The sequence below is a fragment of the Triticum aestivum genome, chromosome 2B, assembly GCF_018294505.1.
Source record: "Triticum aestivum cultivar Chinese Spring chromosome 2B, IWGSC CS RefSeq v2.1, whole genome shotgun sequence".
Taxonomy (NCBI): Eukaryota; Viridiplantae; Streptophyta; class Magnoliopsida; order Poales; family Poaceae; genus Triticum; species Triticum aestivum.
Window position 1 is genome coordinate 755,927,794 of NC_057798.1, and position 23,806 is coordinate 755,951,599.

The following is a 23,806-nucleotide window of genomic DNA, read 5'->3' on the forward strand; positions in this document are numbered from 1 at the left end:
GAGGTGGGCAATGTGGTAATAACGGAGGAGCATATAATGCAGGCTGAAGTTCTCAACATCACTGTTGGACAACTCCTCGAGATCGAGCCCATGCCTTTGCTTAGAGAGGATGAAATAAAACGGAAATATGTCCGGGGCCAACCTTTGGTCGCGCCAGACAAGGTCAAGAACCTCCCAACGAGAATGTATGAATTGCATCAATGGTACATGAACATTACCAAGATTTCTGATGGAGTGTCCCTCATGGTGAATGTCAAGGAGGGGCATTACTACCATGAGAAAGCTCTATCCGTTGAGTATTCTGAACTGTTTCAGTTATACAATCAAGACGCACTCGACAAATCTATCGTCAGTTGCTATTGTCTGTAAGTGATTTCTTTCTGTAATTTAAGTCTCAAGCTAGCTGTAGTGATCCTTTTGATCAATCATTACCTGTAATTATCCTCACTATATTCTTTTCTGTGGTATTATATGCAGGATGAAGATGTATGAAATGAGAAAAGGTGGACGCTATGGCATTGGGTTCATTGACCCAAACACCGTTAATGAATACACATGGAAGATATATGCACGTCATCAAAAGGCCGTAGAGGACAGCATGTTAGAGTTCTTGAAGCGCCTCAAATACAATGAAGATATACTACTTCCTTACAACTTCCCGTGAGTCACACTGTCTTGTACTACAAATTCTCTGTTTTTGCCTACTAACTAGCTACATGTTTTTGCTTACATATGCCGCTTAATTAAGACATGCAAACGTGTGTGCATGCAGATTTCACTGGGTCTTGTGTATCATTAAAGTTGACGCTGGAACAGTTGAAGTACTGGACTCACTAATCTCAGAAAAAACTGACTATAACATCTTGTATGGGATAGTCAACAGGTAATTTCAATCATTATTAACTATATATCTCGGCCTATTTAGTTCGTCATTTCATGATATGAACTATTTAATAACCCCTTTATTCATTTCCTTTGTCGGCGGGCAGGGCTTGGGCAAGGTTCATCACCGTCACGGAAGGCGAATGGAAACAAAAGCTTCAATGGTTTCGACCCAAGGTAAGTAATTAAGTAGTACTAGCTAGCTAGCTAGCTGCCATCTCTTTAATTATCATGCTTGATTAATTATTATCTGATCAAATTCCATTCTCGTAAAGGCCCTGAAGCAGGCGCAGGGGACTGATCTATGTGCATTCTGCGTTTGCGAGAACATTCGCATGATGGCGTCCGAAAGGAGCAGATCTCAAAGACAGGAATGGGTACGCTTGTCAAAACACTATTCACAATTTTTACACCATTATCGGTATCTAGTCACACAACTAACATATTGATCTCCTTCTTAACAGTTCAGAGAGGTGCGGGAGAAGCTCCTAGACACGGAGCGCGTAGAAGCACTTCAAGAGGAAATAGCGGGATTTTTGCTCGACCAGGTCATAAATCCGAAGGGAGAATACTATTACCCGCTACCGCCCCCATGAAAACCACTTCCAATTGTCATCGTGCTCCGAAGGCACCAATATAGGCTAATGCCACTGGCTCCGAAGGCAACATGCATATGTAGGAGAAATTGTATATAGCTATACATGTGTGTATGTGTGAATTAATTAATATGATGATTTGTGAGACATTGATGACATATATATATATATGCATGATTGGTTCTACTAGAAATTCTATTTATATATATATATATATATATATATATATATATATATATATATATATATATATATATATGCATAACGTGTACAATGATGAGTATCGTAAAATACCAGCAAACGAAAAAGAATTAAAATAGAAACACAAAATTAAATGAAAAAGAAATCATAAAACTAAAAACCCCCCAAACCTTATAGTACCGGTTGGTCTTATCAACCGGTACTAAAGGGCTCTAGGCCCCCGGAGCTGGCACGTGTCACGTGGTTGCCCTTTAGCACCGGTTCGTGCTGAACCGGTACTAAAGGGGGGCCTTTAGTGACCACAATTTAGTGCCGGTTATGTAACCGGCACTACAGGGCCTTATGAACCGGTGCTATTGCCTGGTTCTGCACTAGTGTATGTCACTACTATATAACACTGTTTTTTATCGTAGATATCCATGAAGCCAGCCACACGACACTTGATGAAACATGTGCGTACGTCAATGGTGTTGTTCAAGCTAGGAACAATGGACGCTAGAAGTATCCCAGCTGAAACTAGAGCGGCCTTGAGGGTTTAGGACGACTGGCTATGTACTGCTGCATATTCAAATGTCGCAAATAAATGGCTACTACAGTTTTGTTAGGGATCGAATTGATAATTATCATTTTGGCAATATGAATAATGTATTCTACTACTGCTGTTTTTATTGATAAATCATGATATTTCTTTCAAGAAGGCGTCCTATGGGTATGTCTAGGGCATAACTAGATGTGTCTTAGTTATTCCACATTGATATGAGACACTCAAACATAAAATAAAAGAAAAAAAGCTACCCACGGCAATCTTCATGCACAATCAAAGACATGTTCTTTAGATGGGCAATACTACTAAAAGCACATCTAAATGTGCTTTAGCAAAAACGTATTTTATAACTCCAGGGAGATATACCAACGACCAGAATATGGAACAATGCATGCAAAAGTAGTGGGCATTAGTTGCATAATTGAATTAAGGGTAAAGCTATAGTCCACATGGTATAGGTTATATTATGTGATATAGGTGTTGAACCACTGAAAATATATATATAACCCGCTGAAACGCATTGTCAGTTGCCTATGGATTATATATATGTAGCGAATAAACGGTTTGGTGGCTGAATATAATTGGATTGGAAAGATATTATCTAATATTGGGAGCAAGATCTCATCCTAACACAATTGGAAATAATTTCTACAAGGAAATTAATAACGTCTTTAATTAAACGATGTTCATCTTTTGGAAGGCAATATTAACTCTCCAAACAATTAGATGTCACGGTAACAAAATGATAAACTCCATCTGCGTCCTATTTCACCACCCACCCAAGTTCACATATATCCCATCAGCAATTTCCGATCAAGAATGAACTTTCTATCCCATGGAGGCGATCATTGGGAACGCTGCGCACGCACCCCAAGATGGTGCGCCCGCACCCCAGGAGGATGTTCCCAGGCCCCAGGAGGATGTGCCTGCGCCCATGGATCTTCTGCCCCCACCAATGCATGACGTGGAAGATGCACTCCAATACATATTTCACTTTATCATGGGCGTTCAAGACCAAGAAACATTAAAGTAACTTGTCTTATTATACATTCTTGTGCTATATACAAATCATGTTGGAACACTCTGGTACACAGCAAACTAAGATAGCTAGACTGGCAATCCTAAAACATTCATAGGTACATGTATACGTTTTTTAGTTGAATCCTTGTACATGAACAATGTCACGCAAAGGCCATGAGTTCAAGTTCTAGATTTCATACGTGTAGATACATCTAGGTGAGGACAATCTGACCTCGTGCAATGTCATGCAATCTAACCATGACTTCTGTTTATAGGTTAGTATAGAGAAAGTTAAACTATAAGCGGACCATTGATGTCTTTTGCTATATGTTGTTTTGCATTTTATTTTGCAGCTCAATATGGATTAGAAGCGCCCGGCCATACCTGGTCGAAATCAGCCTCCGAATGATCCAGGACACCCTTTTTTCATGAAAAACTTCATCCCGAATGCTTCAACCTTGTTGTTCGTAAGCTTGCGAATGCTGAAGTAGAGAGGACCGCAGGCACTAACTGGGTTGGAAGTAAATATTATTTCGACTTGCAGTTTCATGCTCAGTCACAGGCCTTGAGGTACTCCTGGATGATGCAAGGAGAGCGCATCACGACGCTGATTAACTATGCTGTGGTCCAGCCTCTTCCTCAATATGATGTGTTCAACTCTATAATTATAAGAGACGCTCATTCTTAAAGTTAGTTATACTTATTATAATAGCAATTGACATGTGTCATGATGTTGCAGTATCTACTACTGTTGAAACTATCGGATTCCTCGTACGGTTTACTTGTAGTCAATCGGCTGAGGAGGAGGGTTGTCGTGATGGATCCATCCTTCAACATGTTTGATCCTGAAGATAGCACTCATAACATATTGATGAGGAAGGGAATCTCATTGCTGAAGGAAGAATTCAACAATGTGTTGCAGACTAGGATCCCTGGTTGGAATACCCATATCAAGGATTGGGAACAGGATACCATGTACTCTGCTGGTCGTAGGTAATCTACTAAATTGATCGCATACATAAGATGCAGATCGTTATAATGTTTAATATTTATTTTTTGTGTCGCAGCAAACGCTCTGGCTTATTTGTCCTACAGGAGATGACCCACCAAATTGGTCATTTGCGTAGCATGGGCTGGATGAACACTAGCGTAAGTACATATATGATGAGTTGATGTGTGCTAATTATTATCCAAACAATTTATTAAATGATTGAGTTTTTCCACCTTTCCTAGGATCCAATACGGCTCAGACACCAAGTTACGGTCCAGATGCTAATGGTCAAAGACAATGAAGCAGCTGCAAACATCCCGCCAGATATTAGAGCGACCTTGAGTGTTTTAAGCAACTGAAGATAGACTGATGCATGCAGATATGCCAAAAATATTTTCCTATACTTCAGCTTTGTTAGGGGTCGATTTGATAATTATTTATTTTTGATATGAATATTTAGATAATCATTTTATGGGGTCTTCTATACACGTACGTTTAAAACTTTCATGATGTTTTGGTATTATCAAACTATCCAAACTTTACGGTGTTTTGGTATTATTGAATTTTGGTTTTGTTGCAACGTCATGAATGAATCATTCGTTTGTCTGCCATTAATAAGCAGCGAGCCCCATTTGGGAAGCTGTACATGGCTAATAGGGTTTGAGGCAATATGAGATGAGTCGCCGGGGTTTAATGTTTTTCCTAAACTAGGCAAATGCATGTGCGTGCCCCGTATATTTACATCCTTCGGCGGCAGCATTGTTCATCTACCTGTTGTTGGGGAACGTAGCAGAAATTCAAAATTTTCCTACGTAACACCAAGATCTATCTATGGAGAGACCAGCAACGAGTAGAAAGGGGAGTGCATCTACATACCCTTGTAGATCGCTAAGCGGAAGCGTTCAAGTGAACGGGGTTGATGGAGTCGTACTCGTCGTGATTCAGATCACCGATGATCCTAGTGCCGAACGGACGGCACCTCCGCGTTCAACACACGTACAGCTCGACGATGTCTCCCACGCCTTGATCCAGCAAGGAGAGAGGGAGAGGTTGAGGAAGACTCCATCCAGCAGCAGCACAACGGCGTGGTGGTGATGGAGGAGCGTGGCAATCCTGCAGGGCTTCGCCAAGCACCTACGGGAGAGGAGGAGGTGTCACGGGAGGGAGGGAGGCGCCAAGGGCTCAGGTATGGATGCCCTCCCTCCCCTCCACTATATATAGGGGCAGGGGAGAGGGGGGAGGCGCAGCCTTGCCCCTTCCTCCAAGGAAGGGGTGCGGCTAAGAGGGGGGGAGGAGTCCATCCTCCCCAAGGCACCTCGGAGGTGCCTTCCCCCTTTAGGACTCTCCCCTTTTTCCTATATCTTGGCGCATGGGCCTCTAGGGGCTGGTGCCCTTGGCCCATGTAGGCCAAGGCGCACCCCCTACAGCCCATGTGGCCCCCCGGGGCAGGTGGCCCCACCCGGTGGGCCCCCGGGACCCTTCCGGTGGTCCCGGTACAATACCGATGACCCCGAAACTTGTCCCGATGGCCGAAACAGGACTTCCTATATATAAATCTTTACCTCCGGACCATTCCGGAACTCCTCGTGACGTCCGGGATCTCATCCGGGACTCCGAACAACATTCGGTAACCACATACAAGCTTCCTTTATAACCCTAGCGTCATCGAACCTTAAGTGTGTAGACCCTACGGGTTCGGGAGACATGTAGTCATGACCGAGATGTTCTCCAGTCAATAACCAACAGCGGGATCTGGATACCCATGTTGTCTCCTACATGTTCCACGATGATCTCATCGGATGAACCACGATGTCAAGGACTCAATCGATCCCGTATACAATTCCCTTTGTCTAGCGGTATGGTACTTGCCCGAGATTCGATCGTCGGTATACCGATACCTTGTTCAATCTCGTTACCGGCAAGTCTCTTTACTCGTTCCGTAACACATCATCCTGTGATCAACCCCTTGGTCACATTGTGCACATTATGTTGATGTCCTACCGAGTGGGCCCAGAGATACCTCTCCGTCTACACCGAGTGACAAAATCCCAATCTCGATTCATGCCAACCCAACAGACACTTTCAGAGATACCCGTAGTGTACCTTTATAGCCACCCAGTTACGTTGTGACGTTTGGCACACCCAAAGCACTCCTACGGTATCCGGGAGTTGCACTATCTCATGGTCTAAGGAAATGATACTTGACATTAGAAAAGCTTTAGCATACGAACTACATGATCTTGTGCTAGGCTTAGGATTGGGTCTTGTCCATCACATCATTCTCCTAATGATGTGATCCCGTTATCAACGACATCCAATGTCCATGGTCAGGAAACCGTAACCATCTATTGATTAACGAGCTAGTCAACTAGAGGCTTACTAGGGACATGGTGTTGTCTATGTATCCACACATGTATCTGAGTTTCCTATCAATACAATTCTAGCATGGATAATAAACGATTATCATGAACAAGGAAATATAATAATAATCAATTTATTATTGCCTCTAGGGCATATTTCCAACAGTCTCCCACTTGCACTAGAGTCAATAATCTAGTTCACATCGATATGTGATTAACACTCAAGGTCACATCCCCATGTGACTAACACCCAAAGAGTTTACTAGAGTCAATAATCTAGTTCACATTTACCATGTGATTAACACTCAATGAGTTTTGGGTTTGATCATGTTATGCTTGTGAGAGAGGTTATAGTCAACGGGTCTGAACCTTTCAGATCTGTGTGTGCTTTACAAATCTCTATGTCATCTCCTAGATGCAGCTACCACGTTCTATTTGGAGCTATTCCAAATAACTGTTCTACTTGGAGCTATTCTAAATTGTTGCTCCATTATACGTATCCGGTATCTCTACTCAGAGCTATCCGGATAGGTGTTAAGCTTGCATCAACGTAACCCTTTACGACGAACTCTTTTACCACCTCCATAATTGAGAAAATTCCTTAGTCCACTAGTTACTAAGGATAACTTTGACCGCTGTCCTGTGATCCATTCTTGGATCACTCTTGTACCCCTTGACTGACTCATGGTAAAGCACACTTCAGGTGCGGTACACAGCATAGCATACTGTAGAGCCTATGTCTTAAGCATAGGGGACGACCTTCGTTCCTTTCTCTCTATTCTGCCATGGTCGAGCTTTAAGTCTTAACTTCATACCTTACAACTCAGGCAAGAACTCCTTCTTTGACTGATCCATCTTGAACACCTTCAAGATCACGTCAAGGCATGTGCTCATTTGAAAGTACTATTAAGCGTTTTGATCTATCCTTATAGATCTTGATGCTCAATGTTCAAGTAGCTTAATCCAGGTTTTCCATTGAAAACACTTTCCAAATAACCCTATATGCTTTCCAGAAATTCTACGTCATTTCTGATCATTAATATGTCAACAACATATACTCATCAGAAATTCTATAGTGCTCCCACTCACTTCTTTGGAAATACAAGTTTCTCATAAACTTTGTATACACCCAAAATCTTTGATCATCATCAAAGCATACATTCCAACTCCGAGATGCTCACTCCAGTCCTCAGAAGGATTGCTGGAGCTTTGCATACTTATTAGCATATTTCAGGATAGACAAAACCTTCCGGTTGTATCACATACAACCTTTCCTCAAGAATCGTCGAGGAAACAATGTTTTGACATCCTATCTGCAAGATTTCATAAATAATGCAGTAATTGCTAATATAATTCCAACAGACTCTTAGCATCGCTACGAGTGAGAAAGTCTCATCGTAGTCAACTCCTTGAACTTGTCGAAAAACATCTTAACGACAAGTCGAGCTTTCTCAATGGTGACACTTACCATCATTGTCTGTCTTCCTTTCAAAATCCATCTGCACTCAACAGCCTTATGACCATCGAGTTGTTCTGCCAAAGTCTACACTTTGTTTTCATACATGGATCCTCTCTCGGGTTTTATGGCTTCTAACCATTTGCCGGAATTTGGGCCCACCATCGCTTCTCCATAGCTCGTAGGTTCATTGTTGTCTAGCAACATGACCTTCAAGACAGGATTACTGTACCACTCTGAAGTAGTACGTATCCTTGTCACCCTACGAGGTTCGGGAGTGACTTGATCCAAAGTTTCATGATCAATATCATAAGCTTCCACTTCAATTGGTGTATGTGCCACAGGAACAACTTCCTGTGCCCTGCCACACACTAGTTGAAGAGACGGTTCAATAACCTCATCAAGTCTCCACCATCCTCCCACTCAACTCTTTCGAGAGAAACCTTTCCTCGAGAAAGGACCCGATTCTAGAAACAATTCATATTGTTTTCGGATCTGAATTAGGAGGTATACCCAACTGTTTTGGGTGTCCTATGAAGATGCATTTTATCCGCTTTGGGTTCGAGCTTAATCCTGAAACTTTTTCACATAAGCGTCGCAGCCCCAAACTTTTAAGAAATGACAGCTTAGGTTTCTCTAAACCATAATTCATACGGTGTCATCTCAACGGAATTATGTGGTGCCCTACTTAAAGTGAATGTGGTTGTCTCTAATGCCTAACCCATAAACTATAGTGGTACTTTGATAAGAGACATCATGGTATGCATCATATCCAATAGGGTGCAGTTATGATGTTCGGACACACCATCACACTATGGTGTTCCAGGCTGTATTAGTTGCGAAACTATTTCCACAATGTCTTAATTCTGTGCCAAACTCGTAATTCAGATATTCATCTCTATGATCGTATCATAGATATTTTATCCTCTTGTCACGACGATCTTTCAACTTCACCCTGAAATTACTTGAACCTTTCAATAATTCAGACTCATGATTCATCAAGTAAATGTACTCAACATCCACTCAAATTATCTGTGAAGTAAGAACATAACAATACCCACTACATGCCTCAGCACTCATTGGACTGTACACATCAAAATGTATTACTTCCAACAAGTTGCTATCTTGTTCCATCTTACTGAAAACGAGGCTTTTCAGTCATCTTGCCCGTGTGGTATGATTTGCATGTCCCAAGTGATTCAAAATCAAGTGAGTCAAAACGGTCCATTTGCATGGAGTTTCTTCATGCATATACACCAATAGACATGGTTCGCATGTCTCAAACTTTTCAAAAACGAGTGAGCCCAAAGATCCATCAATATGGAGCTTCTTCATGCGTTTTATACCGATATGACTTTATGTGGCAGTGCCACAAGTAGGTGGTACTATCATTACTATCTTTTGGCATGAACATGTGTATCACTACGATCGAGATTTAATAAACCATTCATTTTAGGTGTAAGACCATTGAAGGTATTATTCAAATAAACAGAGTAACCATTATTCTCCTTAAATGAATAACCGTATTGCGATAGACGTAATCCAATCATGTCTATGCTCAACGCAAATACCAAATAACAATTATTTAGGTTTAACACCAATCTCTTTGGTAGAGGGAGCGTGCGATGCTTGATCATATCAAGCTTGGAAAAACTTCCAACACAAATCGTCAGCTCACCTTTAGCTAGTCTCCGTTTATTCCGTAGCCTTTTGTTTCGAGTTACTAACACTTAGCAACCGAACCGGTATCTAATACCCTGGTGCTACTAGGAGTACTAGCAAAGTACACATTAACACAATGTATATCCAATATACTTCTATCGACCTTGCCAGCCTTCTTATCTACCAAGTATCTCCGGGTAATTCTGCTCTAGTGGTTGTTCCCCTTATTACAGAAGCACTTAGTCTCGGGTTTGGGTTTTACCTTGGGTTTCTTCACTAGAGCAGCAGCTGATTTGCCGTTTCATGAAGTATCCCTTCTTGCCCTTGCCCTTCTTGAAACTAGTGGTTTCACCAACCATCAACAATTTATGCTCCTTCTTGATTTCTACTTTCGCGGTGTCAAACATCGCGAATACCTCAAGGATCATCATATCTATCCCTGATATGTTATAGTTCATCACGAAGCTCTAACAGCTTGGTGGCAATGACTTTGGAGAACCATCACTGTCTTATCTGGAAGATCAACTCCCACTCGATTCAAATGATTGTTGTACTCAGACAATCTGAGCACAAGCTCAACAATTGAGCTTTTCTCCTTAGTTTGCAGGTTAAGAAAGTCATCGGAGGTCTTATACCTCTTGACATGGGCACGAGCCTGAAATCCCAATTTCAGCCCTCAAAACATCTCATATGTTTCGCGATGTTTCAAAAACGTCTTTGGTGCCTCAACTCTAAACCGTTTAACTGAACTATCACGTAGTTATCAAAACGTGTATGTCCGATGTTCGCAACATCCATAGACGACGTTTGGGGTTCAGCACACTGAGCGGTGCATTAAGGACATAAGCTTTCTACTGTCCGCATAATCGCTACTATCAACTTTCAACTATATTTTCTCTAGGAACATATCTAAACAGTAGAACTATAGCGTGAGCTACGACATAATTTGCAAAAACCTTTTGACTATGTTCAGGATAATTAAGTTCATCTTATGAACTCCCACTCAGATAGACATCCCTCTAGTCATCTAAGTGATTACATGATCCGAGTCAAACTAGGCCGTGTCCGATCATCACGTGAGACGGACTAGTCATCATCGGTGAACATCTTCATGTTGATCGTATCTTCTATACGACTCATGTTCGACCTTTCGGTCTCCGTGTTCCGAGGCCATGTCTGTACATGCTAGGCTCGTCAAGTTAACCCTAAGTGTTTTGCGTGTGTAAATCTGTCTTACACCCGTTGTATGTGAACATTAGAATCTAACACCCGATCATCACGTGGTGCTTCGAAACACGAACTGTCGCAACGGTGCACAGTTAGGGGAGAACACTTCTTGAAATTGTTGTAAGGGATCATCTTATTTACTACCGTCGTTCTAAGAAAATAAGATGTATAAACATGATAAACATCACATGCAATCAAATAGTGACATGATATGGCCATCATCACTTTGCTCCTTTTGATCTCCATCTTCGGGGCTCCATGATCATCATCGTCACCGGCATGACACCATGATCTCCATCATCATGATCTCCATCATCGTGTCTTCATGAAGTTGCCTCGCCAACTATTACTTCTACTACTATGGCTAACGGTTAGCAATAAAGTAAAGTAATTACATGACGTTTAAGTTGACACGCAGGTCACAAATAAATAAAGACAACTCCTATGGCTCCTGCCGGTTGTCATACTCATCGACATGCAAGTCGTGATTCCTATTACAAGAACATGATCAATCTCATACATCACATATATCATTCATCACATCCTTTTTGGCCATATCACATCACATAGCATACCCTGCAAAAACAAGTTAGACGTCCTCTAATTGTTGTTTGCATGTTTTACGTGGCTGCTATGGGTTTCTAGCAAGAACGTTTCTTACCTACGCATGAACCACAACGTGATATGCCAATTGCTATTTACCCTTCATAAGGACCCTTTTCATCGAATCCGATCCGACTAAAGTGGGAGAGACAGACACCCGCCAGCCACCTTATGCAACTAGTGCATGTTTGTCGGTGGAACCGGTCTCACGTAAGCGTACGTGTAAGGTTGGTCCGGGCCGCTTCATCCCACGATGCCGCCGAATCAAGATAAGACTAGTAACGGCAAGCATATTGAACAATATCGACGCCCACAACTACTTTGTGTTCTACTCATGCAAAGAATCTACGCAGTAGACCTAGCTCTGATACCACTGTTGGGGAACGTAGCAGAAATTCAAAATTTTCCTACGTAACACCAAGATCTATCTATGGAGAGACCATCAACGAGTAGAAAGGGGAGTGCATCTACATACCCTTGTAGATCGCTAAGCGGAAGCGTTCAAGTGAACGGGGTTGATGGAGTCGTACTCGTCGTGATTCAGATCACCGATGATCCTAGTGTCGAACGGACGGCACCTCCGCGTTCAACACACGTACAGCTCGACGATGTCTCCCACGCCTTGATCCAGCAAGGAGAGAGGGAGAGGTTGAGGAAGACTCCATCCAGCAGCAGCACAACGGCGTGGTGGTGATGGAGGAGCGTGGCAATCCTGCAGGGCTTCGCCAAGCACCTACGGGAGAGGAGGAGGTGTCACGGGAGGGAGGGAGGCGCCAAGGGCTCAGGTATGGATGCCCTCCCTCCCCTCCACTATATAGGGGCAGGGGAGAGGGGGGAGGCGCAGCCTTGCCCCTTCCTCCAAGGAAGGGGTGCGGCTAAGAGGGGGGGAGGAGTCCATCCTCCCCAAGGCACCTCGGAGGTGCCTTCCCCCTTTAGGACTCTCCCCTTTTTCCTATATCTTGGCGCATGGGCCTCTAGGGGCTGGTGCTCTTGGCCCATGTAGGCCAAGGCGCACCCCCTACAGCCCATGTGCCCCCCCGGGGCAGGTGGCCCCACCCGGTGGGCCCCCGGGACCCTTCCGGTGGTCCCGGTACAATACCGATGACCCCGAAACTTGTCCCGATGGCCGAAATAGGACTTCCTATATATAAATCTTTACCTCCGGACCATTCCGGAACTCCTCGTGACGTCCGGGATCTCATCTGGGACTCCGAACAACATTCGGTAACCACATACAAGCTTCCTTTATAACCCTAGCGTCATCGAACCTTAAGTGTGTAGACCCTACGGGTTCGGGAGACATGTAGTCATGACCGAGATGTTCTCCAGTCAATAACCAACAGCGGGATCTGGATACCCATGTTGGCTCCTACATGTTCCACGATGATCTCATCGGATGAACCACGATGTCAAGGACTCAATCGATCCCGTATACAATTCCCTTTGTCTAGCGGTATGGTACTTGCCCGAGATTCGATCGTCGGTATACCGATACCTTGTTCAATCTCGTTACCGGCAAGTCTCTTTACTCGTTCCGTAACACATCATCCTGTGATCAACCCCTTGGTCACATTGTGCACATTATGATGATGTCCTACCGAGTGGGCCCAGAGATACCTCTTCGTCTACACGGAGTGACAAAATCCCAATCTCGATTCGTGCCAACCCAACAGACACTTTCAGAGATACCCGTAGTGTACCTTTATAGCCACCCAGTTACGTTGTGACGTTTGGCACACCCAAAGCACTCCTACGGTATCCGGGAGTTGCACAATCTCATGGTCTAAGGAAATGATACTTGACATTAGAAAAGCTTTAGCATACGAACTACATGATCTTGTGCTAGGCTTAGGATTGGGTCTTGTCCATCACATCATTCTCCTAATGTTGTGATCCCGTTATCAACGACATCCAATGTCCATGGTCAGGAAACCGTAACCATCTATTGATTAACGAGCTAGTCAACTAGAGGCTTACTAGGGACATGGTGTTGTCTATGTATCCACACATGTATCTGAGTTTCCTATCAATACAATTCTAGCATGGATAATAAACGATTATCATGAACAAGTAAATATAATAATAATCAATTTATTATTGCCTCTAGGGCATATTTCCAACACCTGTTTCTGCACCTATTGTCTTTGCCTTGAAGATGTACAAAGCGGAAATCATGACATCTATCAATGCCCGCATCCAGCTCAAAATCCCCTATCACTTCCTCTACCATCGAATTTTAGAGACGCTATCATCGTGTAGAACATTCAAAAATATTAAAAAAAACAATGGGCCAACACAGTAGTAAGTTTTTATACTTCTATAAATCCTAATGGTCCAAATTTAGTGGATCATGAGAAGGCTCCAATGCAACTGGTCCAAGCTATCAAAACATACAAATGGAGTGCTCTTTAGGGAGATTGAAACTTTTGTTTTTTTTTAAATTTTAGTTTCTTCTAAATTGAACATTGCCATAGGGCATGTAATAATGTCGCAGATGCTCTAGCATTGTCCCTATCTTTGCCCAAGGTTGTGTTGGCAGCGATCTTGCTCGGCGGGTTTATAATGCCCACGGAGCCCAACACTTGAATCAAGGAGGGGGAAATATTTATTAGAGGAAAGGCACCGGGCCACACCATTGAAAACAGGGGGGCAGATTTATTAGGGAAAGAAACCAGGGTCCCACCGGTTTAATCTGTCTCTGATTTATTCTAGGAAATGAATAATGGAAACATGCACGGATAGAAGGATATGGGGCACCTTCCATCTGCCTGAGCGACCATGTCCTGTCAGACTTTAATGCCTCCGATGTTGAAAATCGGTGGAATCAAAAGTTTCCTTATTATTTGGCTATCAAAATGGAAGTTGCCTTATTATTTGGAAGGCACTTAAGGCTCGAAGATGCATCTGTCAATCAGGACGTGATCCCTTCACATAACCTTCGACAAGCTCCTGTTTCTACACCTTGGACGTGATCTCTTGACGAATTTCCGATCACTCACCACTCTCATCAATGGAGGTTGTGCACGGAGCAATGGGTGTTCAGGTTGCACCACATGAGGCATTGCGCGCCCCTCAGGATGATGCGGCCAACGTTAATGCCCTAGCAGATGCCATTGAATACATTTTTCAATCTATCATTGTTGTCCAAGACGATGAGGCACTAAAGTAAGTTGTATTGCTCTGCCTCTTATTTGTTTTCAATATGCTAGGCTTCTGATTGCATGGTGATAATTTTATTATCTAAGTGTGAAGTCATGTAAAGGTAAAACTTATATATTGCCTCATTAGATATTCATCTAGACTTGTGGAGTATTGACTATTAGGATAATGTTGCTGAATGCTACAATTTGGTTTGTTGCTTTACCTTAATTGATTACTTCTAATTAGAAGCTCACATGCCAAGGATGAATCCCGCAGTTCTAATGTTTAAGTGTATGAAGAATAAAATATCCAAACAAATTTGTTTGGTTATAATATGCATTTATTAATTATATTTGATTAATTACTACATAGCATGTTCATTTTTTTATTGCCTCGTAGCAACCCAAAGGCAATATCCTATGTAATGAATAATTTGTTTGGTTATCATGGACCTACATTGTTAATTAATTATTATTGATAAGTGTTCATTGCCTCCTACACTTTTTTACCTATGGTACATGTGCCCATGTTAATTTTGTACATAAAAAATCGCTACCAGATTATCACAAAGGAGTTAGCATGTTTTTAATTATATAACTTTTTTCAGTGTTCTTTATTATACAAAAGAGTTAGACTTTATATGATGTTTATTGGTAACGATTGGTCTGCATTTTTTGGGCAGCACAATTTGGATTAGAAGCGAACGGCCGTATCAGGTTGAAATCAGCCTACAGATGCTCCAGGAAACAGTTTTGCTTTTTGGACAATTTCATCCCGAATGCTTCAATCTTGCAGTTCGTAAGCTTGCGAGTACTGAAGTAAAGAGCACTGCGGGTACAAGAATGCTTGGAAACAAACATTTTTTCGACTTGCAGTTTCATTCTCAGGCACAGGCCCTCAGACACTCTTGGACAAATCAAGAAACACGCACTGCAGTGCTAATTGACAATGTCGTTGTCTGGCCGTTTCCTAAATATGATGTGTTCAACTCTAACATTGTAAGAGACTCATTCTTATCGTTTATTTTGCTTATTATATTAGCTACTAACATGTGTCTATTTACCATAGTATCTACTATCATTTATTTCGGTGGATTCTTCATATGGTCTACTTGTAGTCAACATGGAAAGTAGGAGGGTTCTCCCAATTGATCCATGTATCGACGCCTGTGGTGGACCATACAACTTTCATAGCACTGAAACGAGGAAGGAAGTCACAATGTTGAAGCAAGAGTTCAACAATGTGTTGGACATGAGGATCCCTGGTTGGAATACCAATCTCATGGACTGGTCAGTGAACGGCAAGTCTTCTAATGGCAGGCGGTAATACCCCATGTGTAAATCTCATGGACTGGTCAGTGACCGTTATCTCTACTCCTAATGTCTCAGTTGGTAGTCTCCGTTCCGGGTTTATTTTTGTCCCACCTTCGTCTGGTTTTTTTCGTCTCTTCTCCCACCTCCACACAACCATCCGGTCGCACCAGAAAAACAACCAAGACCACGTAGCTATTCCCCTCGCACGACAAAAACCCGGACGAAAACTGACGAACGAAAAGAAACCGACGAAAAAAATTCAGCCCGACTCACACGAACGAGGGAGCGAGGCCTCCTCGCAGAAAAAACTGTCGATCCAGATTGCCCTCATTCGTCTCCCTACGAGGACAATAACCATGCCCCAGCTGCCTTTGCCGCCGCCGAACCCTCCGCCGCCGCCGATCTATTCGCTACGTCCATGGAAACCACGCCCTAGCCACCGATCCCTTTGCCACCGGCCCACCGCCTAGGTCCTAGACGAGCCACCCTCGCGGATCCCTTTGTCGCCGCTGATCTATTCGCTACGTCCATGGAAACCACGCCCTAGCCGCCGATCCCTTTGCCGCCGCTGATCCCTTTGCCGCCGCCGAGGTCCTGGACGGGCCGCCCTTGTGGATCCCTTTACCGCCGCCGAGGTCCTGGGGTAGCCGTCGCCACCGCCGCTGGATTCCTCCTCCCCCGCTCCATTGCCACCGGCCAGCCCTCACCTCCATGACGTCGTCTCTCGATCTCCATCGATCTCCTCTCTGTTGGATCTGTACACATGGCCAGATTGACGGATGGAGACCTCCACAGTCGCCGTTCTTCTCCCTCCCCGACCTCCCGTCGCCATGCTGCACGGATTTGGCCATGGCTACAACCGACAACGCTAGCCAGGTTGCCACGGTGGTCGCTACTGGATCCATGGAGGAGCACAACGGTGGAGCTCACCCGGCCTTCTCCTCATTTTCCTCCATGGCTGGGTCTTTTGATGCCTAGTGGTGCTCCTTGTCGGCCTCCTCCACCAGAGGGTGTTGGGCGCCAACGTGAAGTCGTTGCAGAAGCTGCTCGCGGGGAAGGTCGTCTTCTCAAGACGACCCTAGATTTACACACATGCCCGCTCCATCAAGGTACCTAACAACATTTCAAATTCCCAAACTGGTCCTTTCACTTGGGCCAGAGGAGATGAGACGGAGGCGCCCTGGTTGGGGATGACCGATGCCCGCAAGGCAGGATGTCACTGGGGCTGGAGAGGGGAGTGAGATATACAGGAGGGGAAGGGTGTGATGATGTCAGCTGGGTTGTTGGGGAAATTGTTCTAGCTGCTACGCTTGCTTGTTTATGTACATGCTCGTGTGCTTGCTATTCCCTTGTATTTTTGTGTGCTGGCGTCCGCTGCTGAGCGTGTTTGTCCTTGTTCCGGTTGTTTAGAAAAATTTCTATGCACTCTTTTTTTGCTGAACACTTCATGATCACACAATACTGAATGAAAGCCACCTGAACTTGGTTTGAGCTCTGATGTTGTTGAATGAATCAACATTAACTAGTTTTTATTTTTCGTAACAAGCCAACACAAAGTTTCTGATTTCCTAACATAAAAGAATTTTCGGTTCTATTCCTATTAATCCAATCAATTTTTCTTGGACCCCATTATATAATTGGCAAGCTACTATATCAGGTGATTGCAGTATCTTGATTGTTTTTGTCACGATTGTTTATGCTGACAGATTGCCGATCCATGGTATTCTTCTTGCCAATTTCAGTGATGACTTCAATCCCGCTAGGAGTTGATTGAGAGAGAGAACCTCATGGAATCAGATGTAATGGCATGTGAACATTAAGTTTGAGAGATTGCAAGAGAATGTACTATGTAGTGCTTTACATGCACCAATAATGTTCTCCAGTTGGTTCATATTTGGTTAGCGAAGAAGGAAAAATTCTTTATATGGACTCTAATTTCTATTGTATATTGTCGTTGACACTGGACATGCTATTATGAAAGAGGAGATCACACATTCATCGGAATCTTTGTTCAGCCAAAGGATTCCTGCCAAATTTACATTGGAATAATAAGAAGTTAAGGATTTGAGGTGATGTTTTTACCTTCTACACGTAAGTTTTCCATATAAAGAATAATGCAGTGTTCCAACTATTGGTTCTTATATTTTATTAATTGGAACCCGTCTGAATCCCAATTGTTTTTGTTGGCAGTAATGTTGTGATGGTTCCTGAAATGGTATGCAAAACTTAATTAGGCACTGCAGAGTTTGTTGTGCGATAGGGGGAAATGACTTTGATGCTTAGCTCAGATGTTTGCTTACTATGTATCTAGAAAAAAAGAGTTATAGGCCTAGCTCTGTTAGTCATTGACGAAGTTTCCTTTGCGAGAGGGACTATACTGAATCAGCCCCATGTGAAAATGGGTTGCATGATTTTTGGTGAAGTTAGCTCCTGAATGTTCATTTCTTTTTATTAAATAGGACAGCTCCCAATCTCATTCCAAAGAAAATAAACTGATAATACAATGTTTATGTTTGTGTTGCCGAAAGGGATGTGGCGACGTGCTGTTTGGACAGTTTCTAGGTAAATTACTAGGAATTGATGTGGTCCGCGTCTGGTATGTGACATGTTGTTTTGGTGTTAGGTTGATTTTCCATCAGACATGTCAAGGTGTTGTCACTGGTTTATGACGCATTGGGTTGCTATAGGTTGGGTGCACAAGATTTAGTAGACCAAACATCATGAGAAAAATGGTGGTCTAAAATCTACGACATGGGCGAGAGACGAATGATGCACTAGGTTGCGGATTTTATCGAAGGAGGTGTTGTTGTTTGCTTTGAATGACTGACTGAATGCAAGACACCTCTGCACCACTCCCTGAGGCATCAGGGTCCACACAATGCTGCTCCAATACGTTCCTCTCTTGAGGTATTTGTCCTTGGGCTTGCCAATTATTGTTTAGCTCCTGCGTGTAGTTCCCTGTTTGCTCCATTGACAGTCAGCTTATACATTAGCATATGAATTAGATGAACATGGAGCAGAGGAGCATGCACGGATGGACCTTGCCCAGAATCACTTAATTCCTTAGTGATGAGTATGTCAACCTGATCCTCGTTACTACAATGGTTACATCAACGGTGCTACTCCATTCACCAATGTGATAATCAATTTAATGTTTTCCCCTTCTATTGTTTGATTTAATTGTCATTAAGTCATATAGGAGAGATTTTTCTACACAGAAATAGCACAAGTTGGATGATGCACTCAGCACGGGGGCGGCTTGTGCTCCCCTTGAGTGTTGGCCTTCAGCGCAGGATCGGATTGTTCTCGATTTGGTCAGGCTCAGTGTCGGTGGTTACGAATCTTGCGAGATTAAGAGATGGGGAAACAAAGAGACTGTTAATCATCGGGATGCGGTGGTAACTCTACTTGACTGCTGATTCAAGCTCGGCTAGAGTATTGGGAGCTGATTTCTTGGTTAGTTCTCCTTCATCTCAAAGATCTTTTATTTTCCTTACTACTTTTGAGAAAGAAGATGCTCACTGTGTTGCTCTTCTTGGTTGCAGCTGTGAATGTGTAGACAGGAGAGGAATACATAGATAATGGTGCGGGGCATGCTTGATGCTGGTACCTTTGGTGGCTCCTCTTCCAGGTAGCATAAAGACGGTCTGCACTGTTCTCACTATAGTGTGTTGCTTGTTTCCGTCATTCTGTGTGTGCATGCTTGGTTTGGGGGATCAAGTATTCCCACTTAGATCTATTCATTCGGTTTGTGTTTATATTGTTCATCGTCTACTTACAATACATATTACATGTTTAATTAAGGAGCATGAAACTTGAGGCAATGATGCATTTTTAGGTATTTGAGCATGATGTATTGTGCTTTTTTCTGTAGTCTTTTCCCAGTGAAGAAGGCTTTGAGCAGACCAAACTCACACAAGAAGGCTAGGAATTTGCTGACGCTGCTAAGAAATTCATGAAATTGAAAGCCTTCCTATTTGAATATTTTATGCACTGGCAAATACTAGCGGGGGTAGCGACATATTTACTCTTAACATCTCTTGTAATAAGTCACAAATGTCTCCTACTGGCATGGAAAATATGATGTGAGGTATTGTTCCTGAACTGTAGGAGAACCTGCTACTGTTATAATTGTATTAATAAGAAAAAGTGTTACAATTTACATGAGAGCTTTACAAGTTGAAGACATGTGTCAACCCCCCTTTGGGGGGGGGGGGGGGTAGTGTAGGGACTAGACTATTGAGGAAAGGATGAGAGGGATTATGTGTTTGTGTTTTTCCTTAACCCTATAGGTAAGGAGAGAGAAATCACTTTTAAGTCTATCTAACCAAGATGCCTTTGTTGGTGCAATCCCCCTGAAACGTTGCCTTTGTTCCTGAAACATTGCCAACATATAAGAGCAACATGTACAATAGTACAGAATGATCGATGGTATTTACATTGCTTAGATCATTTTATGCATCTTTTATATTTATAGAGATAACACATATATTAGCTCACTTGTCTGTGGCTTATGTTTACAGATTTTTCTATTCCTACTATCATTCATCGCTGTAGTTGAAGACGTCATGTCAGCTACTCCTCTACACTTTACAGCTGGAGCAAACCTTGCTTGTGCCTGTGTGCATGAAAGCGGTACAATTTGTGCAATAAACATAATCAAATATCTTCATGTGACCACTATTGGTTCATAAAATTCACCCAAGCACTGTAATCAGATATTTGCCATTGTTAGTTGTCATCGGGGGAGTCAGAAATGCTGATTTCACACAAATTAGGGTAAACAATTTACTAAATACATGATAAATATTTATTCCCTAAATAATTACTTGCAATATATGTCCTTTTTTCTATATGAACCAACCATCCACCTTTTGCGCTTTGTTGCACTTTTTGTTCACATATATTTTGTAGAAGATGACTCATGTTTAATAATTAAGAGCAACATCTATAATAGTACAGAATGACCAATGGTATTTATATTGCTTAGGTCAGTTTATGCATCTTTTATATTGTAGTGTTAATAATTAAGTAACACGGATGCAACTTCTTATGTTCTTCATGTCGTGCGGAACTAGGGAAGAAGGCCACATGAAGTACATAGCAATCCTTATCTCTTAGGGCATCTCCAGCCGTTCGGCCCCCCAGGGCGCCTAAATAGAGTGGCCTGGGGGCGTGCCGGCGCTAGTTCGGCCCCTGGGGGCGACCTAGCTCCCAGTCACGCCCCCACGCGCCGGCCCCAGGATGCGGGAAATTCAAACTTGGCCGTTCCCGCTCTCAAAAGACGCCGCAAATCCGGCGATCGGACGTAGTCTGGCGTTACAAAAAACAGAGGGGCGCCGTGCGCAACGAATCACTCGGCTTGGTCGGCTCCAGGCGTTGACGGAGTCGGCGTGCGCGGGCTCGTCGGTGTCGGACCTGCTTCGTCGCAGGGCTGCGTCGGCGCGGCTTCGGCACTGCTGGGCGGCGATGTAGACGCGCCGTCCGGGCTTGGCGTCCGTGTGGTCGTGGGCGTCATCGGCGTCGTCGGCGTTGCCGTCGGCAGCTCGTTCAGGATGAGTCCGCGCTGCACCAGGTACCACGCCTTGAGCTTCTCGTCGTTCCTCTGGAGCATGTCCGCCCCGCTCATCAGAAAAGCCATGTCGGTGTTCCTCTTCTTCGCGGCGATGTTCGTCCGTAGCAGGTCGAGCTTGATGGCGTTGTTCTTCATAAGCGACGACCACCGCGCCTCGGTCTTCTCTTCGCGTAGGACGGCCCGGGCCTGGGCGTCGGCGAGGCAATGCTCGATGGACTCCTGCACTCGCGCGGTTGCCGCATCGGCACTTTTCCTCTTCTTTGCCAACTTGTGGCCGTCCGGCCGTCCCTCTGACGCGCCCGGAGTCATCGCGTCTGGCTTGTATGTCTCCTTGGCCTTGTCGAGGGCACGCTGGACTTCCGCCCACTTCTCGCACTTGTCTATGCGCTTGTAGACGTGGAGGTGCTTGAAGTCGGCATCTTGGTTGTCGCCCCGATACATGGTGAACATACGCAGCAGCTGCGCGGAGAGACAAACAGTTGGCGGGCGTAGGGGACGAAGATATGCGGGCGAACGGTGTGCGTACCTGATCCTCAATGCTGGCGCTGCTCTCCGGGCGAGCCGCGACCTCCTCGACGATTCCATGCCATTTGTTGCACGCCAACTGGATACGCCCCCAATTGTTCGCCATTGCCTTGGAGCCGCGCTGCATGTACACGCCTTTGAAGTAGGGGTCGACGAGCTTCCGCTCGTCGAACTCGGCCTTGATGCGGTCCCAGTACGTGTCCAAGCTCTGGTTCGCACCGGTGGTCGGGTCGAGGCAGACGACTTTCCATGCTTCGGCGAGGCATTCCTCCTCCTTGGACGTCCACTTGATGCGCGGTTCGCCTGACCTAGCCGCCCGCTTCTTCTTCTTCTGGCGCCCCTTCATCGAAACAGGGGCAGGTTCCTCCTCCTCCTCCTCGTCCTCCTCCTCCTCGGGTTCCTGCGCATCGTCGCCGTAGACGTAGCCGAGCTCGGCCTCCATGTCGCCGTTGAGGTCCACCACCTCGTCCTGGGTGGCGAACCCGGGAGACTCGGCGGCCACGGTTGATCCTGTCGCGATGATGTCGTCCATGTCGGCTCCCGTGTCATCGGTGTCGCCGAGGTGCGAGAAGGGTAGTGGTCCGCTGTAGAGATGGGGCGTCAGTGTGGACGCGTAGTAGGCGGGCGGCGAGTAGTTGTATGGAGGGTACTACACGCCGACGAAGGCGGGCGAGGGCGTGCGCGTAGCGGGGTGACCATGAGGGAAGGTCACGTTTGGGTTGAACCCGCCGTGCGCGTCGCCGTCGGCATAGCAGCCAAGCGACGATGAACCCCATGGAGATCCGGCGCCTTGCTGTCCCCAGGGCGTGTACTGGGCGTGGCTGACGACGGATGGGTTCATCCCCGCCTGGTCGACCGATGAGGAAGACGCCGCCGTGCGTGCCGCGATGTCGCGGGCCTTCTTGGCTATGGCCCTGTTCCGCCTGTCGGCGGTGACCGCTTCGCGCCTCTGAACTTCCACCCTCCACTCGGTGTTCGACAGGCCTGGTGGCTTCGATGGCGGTGCCCTCGGCTTCCTCGGCTTCGGCTGGGCCACGGTGCCAGTCGCGGTTGCCGCCGCGCGCGGCATGGCGTACTTCTTCGGCGGCATGGCGTGCTTCTTCGCGGCGAGCAGGAGGGGGTTTGGCGGGAGGAAGGCGAGCGAGCGGGAGAAAGGGATAGAATGGCGGGAGGAAGGCGAGCGAGCGGGAGAGATGCGGGGGAGAAGTGTCAAGAAACGGCGGGAAAAGACCCTCGGGTCGCTTCCAGGGCAGGCCCACGCGCCTTTTTCGCTTGCGCCGGCTCCCCAAGCGCCCCCAGGGCGCCGGGTTCGGCCTGGGTCCGCCGGCACCAGTTTTGGCCCGAGCCGGCGAAAAACGGGCTTCTGGGGGCGCGACTGGGGCCTTTTTTTGTTGCCGGCGCGGCAAAATCGCCTGGGGAGAGCCTGTTGGGGGCGCGGCTGGAGATGCCCTTATTCTATTTTTCTTGACTTGAGGTTTAGGAATCACCCACAGATGGATTTAATTCAGGCCCTACCTTGGCACTTGCTACTATCCATGGCTGGGGAATGAGATGTGAGTGTGAGCGATGTGTCGTGCGATGAGAGAGTGAATTGCATTCTTTAAGATAAGAAGAAAAGGAGTGGTTGTTTTCTTTCTTTTTTTAGGGAAAGTGACTATTTGCTATGAGAAATGTCACATACTTTTTCTACAGTGAAAATTATCAGTAACC